This window comes from Leptodactylus fuscus, chromosome 7 (genome assembly GCF_031893055.1).
Source record: "Leptodactylus fuscus isolate aLepFus1 chromosome 7, aLepFus1.hap2, whole genome shotgun sequence".
NCBI lineage: Eukaryota > Metazoa > Chordata > Amphibia > Anura > Leptodactylidae > Leptodactylus > Leptodactylus fuscus.
In genome coordinates this window covers 150,047,534-150,060,984 of record NC_134271.1, presented here as the reverse complement: position 1 = coordinate 150,060,984, position 13,451 = coordinate 150,047,534, and the positions used below count along the sequence as shown (strand labels likewise).

At 43.9% G+C, this 13,451-nt stretch overlaps 1 protein-coding gene and 1 long non-coding RNA gene across 2 annotated transcripts in view; one reads left to right on the top strand and one right to left on the bottom strand.

Annotated features, from left to right (window-relative positions):
• The window catches only part of LOC142214352 (cortexin-3-like), a 41,371-nt gene extending 34,879 nt beyond the window's left edge, over positions 1 to 6,492 (bottom strand). Inside the window, exon 1 of the mRNA XM_075283287.1 lies at positions 6,209 to 6,492. The gene's annotated coding sequence lies outside the window, so the exon portion shown is untranslated. The remainder of the gene's footprint in view (positions 1 to 6,208) is intronic.
• On the top strand, positions 3,792 to 4,649 carry LOC142213071 (uncharacterized). The gene is made up of 4 exons (XR_012717224.1): positions 3,792 to 3,888; positions 3,950 to 3,991; positions 4,460 to 4,480; positions 4,582 to 4,649. It is a non-coding gene; the product is annotated as an uncharacterized LOC142213071 (long non-coding RNA).
• Positions 6,493 to 13,451: the final 6,959 nt, after the last annotated feature.

Genomic DNA, 13,451 nt, shown 5'->3' with positions numbered 1-13,451 from the left:
ACACAAACAGACCATTGATTTGACTAGACAACGTGTAATGCTTCATGTCTCCAGTGGTGGCACTGTAGGCAAATTAAATAGTTGATGATCCTTTCCTCTACAGATCACTGCTGATCACCAGGGCTTAGAGCAACTTACTGCAAAAAAATGCAATAATTGTCTAAAAAAGACAACCCCGGGCAGGAAAACAGAGTTGTCAGTGCCTCTCCCCTTTAATATATCTTTTAGATAATACTGAGAAAAGTCACTGGATCAGGCTGGGATCGGTAGCGCAGCGTATAATTATAATACGTAATGTAAATTATCAACTTGCTGAGCTCTATAACTTACGCCGCTTGCCGTATGTCAGTCAATAAATGATCACTCTCGCTGGTAGAACACAATTGTATCCTTCGATTACCGATGCATTGTGGGAACGCCCCCGCTGAGGTCAATACTTGTCTTGAGGATTGAGTTAGTGATCTGCACCTTCCCCAGCTGTCGGCCACTCCATTTTCCTTCAGGGTCACTTATCATTACTTTCTGGTTGACCTTACATAGATCACACCCGTAGAAACAGTAATGTCCATTCAGCTGCTATAGATCACGTAGTCAATATGGAGTGACATGGGAAAGCTCCTACACAACGCGCCATGGGGGAAACTAACCGGAGGAAAATTATCCTGGAAATTATAAAACTGTTTCGCAAATTTTTTAGATAATTTTTTTAAATTCAAATTTAAATGATCCATAATTTTACCAAAAATTGTATTTTACAAAAAAAAGTTTAGAAAAATCTAAAAAAAAAATATAGAGTGAAAATTTATGTAAAAACCCCACCACTAATAATATTTTAGCTTTATCTTTTCAATCTGTGCTATAAAATATTAGTTTCAGGGTTGTGAGGAAATAACCCCCAGCTTTCTGATAATAATGGGTCCTCCACAGACCTGAGATAAGTCTGCGCTTTTAGAGCTGCCCATATACAGTACATTAGATTAATATTGTCTGGGCCTGCTGACTTAGGCAGCACTAGAGGACCATCCAATGTGTATGAGGAACTTTCAACTCTTGATAGTGGAGATAATGATTGGGTAGATAGATTTAAACATGCCCAATCCTTTTGTCTTCTCAGAAACAAGCTGCCATATGAAGTGTCTGGCAGTGTCTTACTCCTTTATCCCCATTCAGAATGCATGCACGATCTTCCGAACATGCATGTCTATGGGGGTCCATCCACTAACTATGGTCAAGAGGTGACCACTGAGATAATAAGTCAGAGCTCTAGAGCTAGGAACACGCTTTAGATAGTTGTCAACCAGGGTGGCGCCCATAGGCACTGGAAAGCGTTTATCAATGCTTCTATTTGGAAAATTGTACAAATGATAAATGACCCCCATTAGAAGTTGAGAACGGAGGTTCCGGCCAACAAGTATTCAGCATCAGATTAAAGTGATGGATGACAAAGTCTTGAGATAAGAGGCAAGTTAATGCCTAACATGACAAGTAAGAGTTTTGAGATCCAAGGATATGACACAATATCTGACATAGTGTCTTGGAAATTTTAATGTGTTTGCCCCTGTGTTGAACAAAATGGCCGTCTATTTTTAGAACTTTTTTTGGACTAGCTAGACAAGGGGGTGTGGCATAGAGAAAAGGCCATGGTATGGAGTCGTACCAAAATTTTCAACAAAGGTGGGATACATTTGTACATAATAAGTCTATCCTCCAAATTCAGCATAGAACCTGAGCCACTGTGATAAATTTGCCACATTTTAGTAAATGTGGACTAATAAATCTAGAAGCCGAGATAATAAGTCAGATTATTCAGAGCAGTAAGATCATAATCCCCTATTCGAGAAACTCCGCCATTCAGGTAAAATCATAAGACTCTTGTCTTTCTATGATCAGTCAGTAATCTGAGATCAGGTATTAGAGATAGTAGCTCAGTATAATAAGTCATTAATCTGAAGTTACACACCAGTGCCATAAGGTATTAAGTATAATATCTGAGATAATAAGTAAGCTATACATAAGATAAAAATTCAACAAAAGGGTAACGTGGAGCCCCTACATGTGCAGTGTACCACTTGTAATACAGAGGCTGAGGTGTGAGTAATACTTTTACACTCCTATATACCAGTTAGCTGAAATAATGTTATACCTAAGAGATAATAAGTCTGGGATCTGCGATGGTAAGTGGGAGCTATTTGATAATATGTAGGGTATTGGAGGAGAGATGTCAAATATCTGAGGTGGTAGGTCAGGTATCTGAGATAATACATTAGGTATAGGAAATAATAAGTCAGGTATCTGAGATAATAAGCCAGGTATATGAGATAATTTAGTAATATGAGATAATAAGTCAGGTATCTGAGATAATATGTCAGGTATCTGCGATAATTTAGTCATATAAAATAATAAGTCAAGTATCTGCGATAATTTAGTCATATGAGATAATAAGTCAGATATATGAGATAAGTCAGATATCTGAGATAATGTGTTGGATTATGAGATAATAAATTAGTACTATAAGACAGTAAACAACAGACCTGAGACAATAAGTCAGATTATGAGATAATAATGAAGTATCTGAGGTTACAATTCAGTGCCATAAGATATTATCTCCGCTATGTGGTTTGTTATTTCATAGTACTAATTTCTAATCTTAAATGTCTAAATAATTATTCCACATCCTGATTTATGTCAGATACGTGTTTTTTCCCCCTCATAGCACTGACTTATTATCTCAGATATGTGGGTTAAAAAGTAGGTTATGAGATAATAAATCAGTGCTAAGAGATAATACACTACGTATCTGAGATAAGTCATGTTATGAGATAATAAGTCACGTATTTGAATTATGAAGTCATCTACCAGAAAAATTGGGTTATAACATAATTCAGGTTTGTGATATCAGTCAGTGCTGTGAGATGATAAGACAAATATCTGAGATTATAAGACAGGCATCTGAGATGAGAGGTCACTGCTCTGACATAATAAGTCAAGTCATAGATTAATTGAATTATGAGATAAACCAGTGCTGCGAAGTTACATTTGAGATAACTAATGATATTAGCCATGTTATAACATAATAAATTAGTACTATGAGATAAAAGGTTAGACTAGGAGGTAATAAATTAGGCTATGAAAGAATAATTCAGGTTTCTAAAATAACAATGGTATCTGAGTCAGGTATCTGAGATAAATCAGCATATTGGATAATAAGTCAGGTTATGAGGTAATATGTTTGGCTATGTGATGGTAAGTCCGTTCTAGAGGCAGTAGCTAGGCTATGAGCTATGTTAGGTATCTGAGTTGAGACATTATGTAATAGAAAGTTAGGCTATGAGGTAATAAGCTATTACTATGAGACAGTAGGTCAGGTTAAGAGGTAATAAATTAGGCTATGAAAGAATAATTCATAAGGGCATGTATTAATAAGTTATTGCTTTGACATAATTCTGTCTATGAGATAATAAGTCAGGCTATGCAATAATACATCAGTGCTATAGGTCAGGCTATGAGATAATAAGTCAGTACTATGAGGTAATAAGTCAGGCTATGCAATAATACATCAGTGCTATAGGTTAAGCTATGAGATAATAAGTCAGTGCTATAGTTGGAGCTATGCGATATTAAGTCAGGCTATGAGGTAATGAGTCAGTACTATATGTCAGGCTATGAGGTAGTATGTTGAGATATAAGGTAATAAGTCAGGCTATGAATTAATATGTCGGGCTATGAGGTAATATGTCGGGCTATGAGGTAATATGTCGGGCTAAGAAGTAATATGTCGGGCTATGAGGTGATATGTCAGGACTATGACGTAATATGTCAGGCTGTGAGGTGATATGTCGGGCTATGAGGTAATATGTTGGGCTATGAGATGATATGTCGGGCTATGAGGTAATATGTCAGGCTATGAGGTAATAAGTTGGGCTATGAGGTAATATGTCAGGACTACGAGGTAATATGTCAGGACTATGAGATAATATGTCAGGACTATGAGGTAATATGTCAGGCTATGATGTGATATGTCAGGACTATGACATAATATGTCAGGCTGTGAGGTGATATGTCAGGCTATGAGGTAATATATTGGGCTATGAGTTAATATGTCGGGCTATGAGGTGATATGTCAGGCTATGAGGTAATATGTCAGGCTATGAGGTGATATGTCAGAACTATGAGGTAATATGTCATGACTATAAGGTAGTATGTCAGGACTACCAGGTAATATGTCAAGGCTATAAGGTGGTGTGTCGGACCATGAGGTAATATGTCAGGACTAAGAGGTAATATGGCAGGCTATGAGGTAATAAGTCAGGACTATGAGGTAATATGTCAAGCTGTGAGGTGATATATCAGGCTATGAGGTAATATGTCAGGCTGTGAGGTGATATGTCAGGCTATGAGATAATATGTTGGGCTATGAGGTGATATGTCAGGACTATGAGGTAATATGTTGTGCTATGAGGTGATATGTCAGGACTATGAGGTAATATGTCAGGCTAAGAGGTGGTATGTCAGGACTATGACGTAATATGTCAGGCTGTGAGGTAATATGTTGGACTATGAGATGATATGTCGGGCTATGAGGTAATATGTCAGGCTATGAGGTGATTTGTCAGGACTATGAGGTAGTATGTCAGGACTATGATGTAATATGTCGGACTATGAGGTAGTATGTCAGGACTATGGTGTAATATGTCAGGGCTATGAGGTAATATGTCAGGTTATGAGGTAATATGTCAGGTTATGAGGTAATATGTCGGACTATGAGGTAATATATCAGGACTATGGTGTAATATGTCAGGGCTATGAGGCAATATGTCAGGACTATGATGTAATATGTCGGACTATGAGGTAATATGTCAGGACTATGATGTAATATGTCGGACTATGAGGTAATATGTCGGACTATGAGGTGATATGTCAGGACTATGGTGTAATATGTCAGGACTATGATGTAATATGTCGGACTATGAGGTAATATGCCAGGACTATGAGGTAATATGTCAGGACTATGGTGTAATATGTCAGGACTATGGTGTAATATGTCAGGACTATGGTGTAATATGTCAGGACTATGGTGTAATATGTCGGACTATGAGGTGATATGTCAGGACTATGGTGTAATATGTCAGGACTATGGTGTAATATGTCAGGACTATGGTGTAATATGTCAGGACTATGGTGTAATATGTCAGGACTATGGTGTAATATGTCAGGACTATGGTGTAATATGTCGGACTATGAGGTGATATGTCAGGACTATGGTGTAATATGTTGGGCTATGAGGTAATATGTCAGGACTATGGTGTAATATGTCGGACTATGAGGTGATATGTCAGGACTATGGTGTAATATGCCAGGACTATGGTGTAATATGCCAGGACTATGAGGTGATATGTCAGGACTATGGTGTAATATGTCAGTCTTTGAGATGATTCTTTTGCACTAGATGTTGCTGAATCCCTTGCAATGTCAGTCTGTGGCATTTAGTTTCCCTTTGTAGGATGATGGGAGTTGTAGTGATGGCCGTCTATTTATTTGCTGACCTCAACTGTTGTAATAATATCATTATGGCCATTCATCAGAATAAGTCGCCATTGTGTGTCCTCGGCAGTGACAGCGATCTCCGTATAAATTGGCGTCGTCTACTTATGTACAAAACCCTTGAGTGTATCCTAAAAAAATTGTTACGTCAGCGCCAGATCTATAGGGTCACAAGCTATATGGCGGTTACCTTGGGAGTTGACATAGCCACGCCCCTATTTGGTAAAACAAAAACCGTAAAACTATTACATATGAGGGAAAATGGCGCAATACCGTGTCAGATACCGCGGGGGTAAGAAAGCGAATCCCCAAATGAGTCAAATTTTTGCAAAATACGAAATGAAAAATTTGCGCAAACCTGCGTTCCCCCGGATATCGTGTGTAACCCCCCCCCCCCACACACCAAGCATCGACCTGTTGCTGAAATAGTTAAATGCGGCAGAACTCACCTGCCCCGGGTAGACGGGAGCCCAGCGGTTAACTCCTTGAGTGCTAGATGAAGCTGATGCGTCTGGTCACAGGGGTGCGGACGGCGGCGGCTATGTGTGATATAGGTGACCACCCCCACCCCATGTTATATCTGGCAGGTGCTGCATACAGATGGTAGACAATAGGCAGTGGCAGCTAGATGCCAGCCGCCCGCACGCCAGCCACCTCGCCTCCTTACCTGTTGATGAAGAACTTGTGTATGCCCATGCCCGTGCGCCGCCACCGCTTTCTGAGCAGGGATTATTTGCAGATCTCCGGGGGTCTTCACATGGAGAACTGGACGTGTCCCCCCGGCATCTGCTCTCCTGCTGCCAGCTTGTCTTTCTCCTGCATTTCTGGGATGGGGGAGGTAGGGGGGAGATGGCACCAGCGTTTTGGTTGCTTCCAGCAACTGGTACCTATAGCAACCCCGAGTCTGAGCATCTGCAATTAATTGGTAAGAAGCAGTGAATGGTGACGCCGGGAAGAGGTCTCCCTCTCACTGCCGCCTGGACCACCTATACTCCAGCCCGGGAGCCCTGATTGGCCGCTGCAGTTACTGATGGATTCTCGCTGAGGATGGAATAAGCCCCCTCCTCTGGTCTGGAGCACAGGCGGATAGACAGGGGGCTGTTAACCCTGCGCACGCCAAAGGAGGCGTACCAAATAATCAGAGAGCAACTGGTGGAAGTGACTTGTAGCACTGATACTTGGGGTACAGGAGAATGACAGGCTGACACTTGGGGTACAGGGTAATGACAGGCTGACACTTGGGGTACAGGGTAATGACAGGCTGATACTTGGGGTACAGGAGAATGACAGGCTGATACTTGGGGTACAGGATAATGACAGGCTGATACTTGGGGTACAGGATAATGACAGGCTGATACTTGGGGTACAGGATAATGACAGGCTGATACTTGGGGTACAGGATAATGACAGGCTGATACTTGGGGTACAGGATAATGACAGGCTGATACTTGGGGTACAGGATAATGACAGGCTGATACTTGGGGTACAGGATAATGACAGGCTGACACTTGGGGTACAGGATAATGACAGGCTGATACTTGGGGTACAGGATAATGACAGGCTGACACTTGGGGTACAGGATAATGACAGGCTGACACTTGGGGTACAGGATAATGACAGGCTGACACTTGGGGTACAGGATAATGACAGGCTGATACTTGGGGTACAGGATAATGACAGGCTGATACTTGGGGTACAGGATAATGACAGGCTGATACTTGGAGTACAGGATAATGACAGGCTGATACTTGGGGTACAGGATAATGACAGGCTGATACTTGGGGTACAGGATAATGACAGGCTGATACTTGGGGTACAGGATAATGACAGGCTGATACTTGGGGTACAGGATAATGACAGGCTGATACTTGGGGTACAGGATAATGACAGGCTGATACTTGGGGTACAGGATAATGACAGGCTGATACTTGGGGTACAGGATAATGACAGGCTGATACTTGGGGTACAGGGTAATGACAGGCTGACACTTGGGGTACAGGATAATGACAGGATAACACTTGGGGTACAGGATAATGACAGGCTGATACTTGGGGTACAGGATAATGACAGGCTGATACTTGGGGTATAGGATAATGACAGGCTGACACTTGGGGTACAGGATAATGACAGGCTGATACTTGGGGTACAGGATAATGACAGGCTGATACTTGGGGTACAGGATAATGACAGGCTGACACTTGGGGTACAGGATAATGACAGGCTGACACTTGGGGTACAGGATAATGACAGGCTGATACTTGGGGTACAGGATAATGACAGGCTGATACTTGGGGTACAGGATAATGACAGGCTGACACTTGGGGTACAGGATAATGACAGGCTGATACTTGGGGTACAGGATAATGACAGGCTGATACTTGGGGTACAGGATAATGACAGGCTGATACTTGGGGTACAGGATAATGACAGGCTGATACTTGGGGTACAGGATAATGACAGGCTGATACTTGGGGTACAGGATAATGACAGGCTGATACTTGGGGTACAGGATAATGCCACTCTGACACTTGGGGTACAGGATAATGACAGGCTGATACTTGGGGTACAGGATAATGACAGGCTGATACTTGGGGTACAGGATAATGACAGTCTGATACTTGGGGTACAGGATAATGACAGGCTGATACTTGGGGTACAGGATAATGACAGGCTGATACTTGGGGTACAGGATAATGACAGGCTGATACTTGGGGTACAGGGTAATGACAGGCTGACACTTGGGGTACAGGATAATGACAGGCTGACACTTGGGGTACAGGATAATGACAGGCTGATACTTGGGGTACAGGATAATGACAGGCTGATACTTGGGGTACAGGATAATGACAGGCTGATACTTGGGGTACAGGGTAATGACAGGCTGACACTTGGGGTACAGGATAATGACAGGCTGACACTTGGGGTACAGGATAATGACAGGCTGACACTTGGGGTACAGGATATGACAGGCTGATACTTGGGGTACAGGATAATGACAGGCTGATACTTGGGGTACAGGATAATGATAGGCTGACACTTGGGGTACAGGATAATGACAGGCTGATACTTGGGGTACAGGATAATGACAGGCTGATACTTGGGGTACAGGATAATGACAGGCTGATACTCGGGGTACAGGATAATGACAGGCTGATACTTGGGGTACAGGATAATGACAGGCTGACACTTGGGGTACAGGATAATGACAGGCTGATACTTGGGGTACAGGATAATGCCACTCTGACACTTGGGGTACAGGATAATGACAGGCTGATACTTGGGGTACAGGATAATGACAGGCTGATACTTGGGGTACAGGATAATGACAGGCTGATACTTGGGGTACAGGATAATGACAGGCTGATACTTGGGGTACAGGGTAATGACAGGCTGATACTTGGGGTACAGGATAATGACAGGCTGATACTTGGGGTACAGGAGAATGACAGGCTGATACTTGGGGTACAGGATAATGACAGGCTGATACTTGGGGTACAGAATAATGACAGGCTGATACTTGGGGTACAGGATAATGACAGGCTGATACTTGGGGTACAGGAGAATGACAGGCTGATACTTGGGGTACAGGATAATGACAGGCTGATACTTGGGGTACAGGAGAATGACAGGCTGATACTTGGGGTACAGGATAATGACAGGCTGATACTTGGGGTACAGGATAATGACAGGCTGATACTTGGGGTACAGGATAATGACAGGCTGATACTTGGGGTACAGGATAATGACAGGCTGATACTTGGGGTACAGGATAATGCCACTCTGACACTTGGGGTACAGGATAATGACAGGCTGATACTTGGGGTACAGGATAATGACAGGCTGACACTTGGGGTACAGGAGAATGACAGGCTGATACTTGGGGTACAGGATAATGACAGGCTGATACTTGGGGTACAGGATAATGACAGGCTGATACTTGGGGTACAGGATAATGACAGGCTGATACTTGGGGTACAGGATAATGACAGGCTGACACTTGGGGTACAGGATAATGACAGGCTGATACTTGGGGTACAGGATAATGACAGGCTGACACTTGGGGTACAGGATAATGACAGGCTGATACTTGGGGTACAGGATAATGACAGGCTGATACTTGGGGTACAGGATAATGACAGGCTGATACTTGGGGTACAGGATAATGACAGGCTGATACTCGGGGTACAGGATAATGACAGGCTGATACTTGGGGTACAGGATAATGACAGGCTGATACTTGGGGTACAGGATAATGACAGGCTGATACTTGGGGTACAGGATAATGACAGGCTGATACTTGGGGTACAGGATAATGACAGGCTGATACTTGGGGTACAGGATAATGACAGGCTGATACTTGGGGTACAGGATAATGACAGGCTGATACTTGGGGTACAGGATAATGACAGGCTGATACTTGGGGTACAGGATAATGACAGGCTGATACTCGGGGTACAGGATAATGACAGGCTGATACTCGGGGTACAGGATAATGACAGGCTGATACTTGGGGTACAGGATAATGACAGGCTGATACTTGGGGTACAGGAGAATGACAGGCTGATACTTGGGGTACAGGATAATGACAGGCTGATACTTGGGGTACAGGATAATGACAGGCTGATACTTGGGGTACAGGATAATGACAGGCTGACACTTGGGGTACAGGATAATGACAGGCTGACACTTGGGGTACAGGATAATGACAGGCTGATACTTGGGGTACAGGATAATGACAGGCTGATACTTGGGGTACAGGATAATGACAGGCTGACACTTGGGGTACAGGATAATGACAGGCTGACACTTGTGGTACAGGAGAATGACAGGCTGATACTTGGGGTACAGGATAATGATTGGCTGACACTTGGGGTACATGATAATGACAGGCTGATACTTGGGGTACAGGATAATGACAGGCTGACACTTGGGGTACAGGGTAATGACAGGCTGATACTTGGGGTACAGGATAATGACAGGATGACACTTGGGGTACAGGATAATGACAGGCTGATACTTGGGGTACAGGATAATGACAGGCTGATACTTGGGGTACAGGGTAATGACAGGCTGATACTCGGGGTACAGGATAATGACAGGCTGATACTTGGGGTACAGGATAATGACAGGCTGATACTTGGGGTACAGGATAATGACAGGCTGATACTTGGGGTACAGGATAATGACAGACTGATACTTGGGGTACAGGATAATGACAGACTGACACTTGGGGTACAGGATAATGACAGGCTGACACTTGGGATACAGGATAATGACAGGCTGATACTTGGGGTACAGGATAATGACAGGCTGACACTTGGGGTACAGGATAATGACAGGCTGATACTTGGGGTACAGGATAATGACAGGCTGACACTTGGGGTACAGGATAATGACAGGCTGATACTTGGGGTACAGGATAATGACAGGCTGATACTTGGGGTACAGGATAATGACAGGCTGATACTTGGGGTACAGGAGAATGACAGGCTGATACTTGGGGTACAGGATAATGACAGGCTGATACTTGGGGTACAGGATAATGACAGGCTGATACTTGGGGTACAGGATAATGACAGGCTGACACTTGGGGTACAGGATAATGACAGGCTGACACTTGGGGTACAGGATAATGACAGGCTGATACTTGGGGTACAGGATAATGACAGGCTGACACTTGGGGTACAGGATAATGACAGGCTGACACTTGGGGTACAGGATAATGACAGGCTGACACTTGTGGTACAGGAGAATGACAGGCTGATACTTGGGGTACAGGATAATGATAGGCTGACACTTGGGGTACATGATAATGACAGGCTGATACTTGGGGTACAGGATAATGACAGGCTGACACTTGGGGTACAGGGTAATGACAGGCTGATACTTGGGGTACAGGATAATGACAGGCTGATACTTGGGGTACAGGGTAATGACAGGCTGATACTCGGGGTACAGGGTAATGACAGGCTGACACTTGGGGTACAGGATAATGACAGGCTGATACTTGGGGTACAGGATAATGACAGGCTGATACTTGGGGTACAGGATAATGACAGACTGACACTTGGGGTACAGGATAATGACAGGCTGATACTTGGGGTACAGGATAATGACAGGCTGATACTTGGGGTACAGGATAATGACAGGCTGATACTTGGGGTACAGGATAATGACAGACTGACACTTGGGGTACAGGATAATGACAGGCTGACACTTGGGGTACAGGATAATGACAGACTGACACTTGGGGTACAGGATAATGACAGACTGATACTTGGGGTACAGGATAATGACAGACTGACACTTGGGGTACAGGATAATGACAGGCTGACACTTGGGGTACAGAATAATGACAGGCTGATACTTGGGGTACAGGATAATGACAGGCTGATACTTGGGGTACAGGATAATGACACTGACACTTGGGGTACAGGATAATGACAGGCTGACACTTGGGGTACAGGATAATGACAGGCTGATACTTGGGGTACAGGATAATGACACTGACACTTGGGGTACAGGATAATGACAGGCTGACACTTGGGGTACAGGATAATGACAGGCTGATACTTGGGGTACAGGATAATGACAGGCTGACACTTGGGGTACAGGATAATGACAGGCTGATACCTGGGGTACAGGATAATGATAGGCTGACACTTGGGGTACAGGATAATGACAGGCTGATACTTGGGGTACAGGATAATGACAGGCTGACACTTGGGGTACAGGATAATGACAGGCTGATACTTGGGGTACAGGATAATGACAGGCTGACACTTGGGGTACAGGATAATGACAGGCTGACACTTGGGGTACAGGATAATGACAGGCTGACACTTGTGGTACAGGAGAATGACAGGCTGATACTTGGGGTACAGGATAATGATAGGCTGACACTTGGGGTACATGATAATGACAGGCTGATACTTGGGGTACAGGGTAATGACAGGCTGATACTTGGGGTACAGGATAATGACAGGATGACACTTGGGGTACAGGATAATGACAGGCTGATACTTGGGGTACAGGATAATGACAGGCTGATACTTGGGGTACAGGGTAATGACAGGCTGATACTCGGGGTACAGGGTAATGACAGGCTGACACTTGGGGTACAGGATAATGACAGGCTGATACTTGGGGTACAGGATAATGACACGCTGACACTTGGGGTACAGAATAATGACAGGCTGATACTTGGGGTACAGGATAATGACAGGCTGATACTTGGGGTACAGGATAATGACAGACTGACACTTGGGGTACAGGATAATGACAGGCTGATACTTGGGGTACAGGATAATGACAGGCTGATACTTGGGGTACAGGATAATGACAGGCTGATACTTGGGGTACAGGATAATGACAGGCTGATACTTGGGGTACAGGATAATGACAGACTGATACTTGGGGTACAGGATAATGACAGACTGACACTTGGGGTACAGGATAATGACAGGCTGACACTTGGGGTACAGAATAATGACAGGCTGATACTTGGGGTACAGGATAATGACAGGCTGATACTTGGGGTACAGGATAATGACACTGACACTTGGGGTACAGGATAATGACAGGCTGATACTTGGGGTACAGGATAATGACAGGCTGATACTTGGGGTACAGGATAATGACACTGACACTTGGGGTACAGGATAATGACAGGCTGACACTTGGGGTACAGGATAATGACAGGCTGATACTTGGGGTACAGGATAATGACACATTGAAAATTGGGGTACAGAATAAGGACAATGATATTTGCATACCTCCCAACTTTTGAAGAACCAAAAGAGAGACAAAATGTCGCCGCGGCAAATTTAGCTCCACCCACTTTTATGTTGACTCCGCCCATTCTCATTAATTTTTCATGTGCCCCCACACAGTATAATCCTCCTACAGTC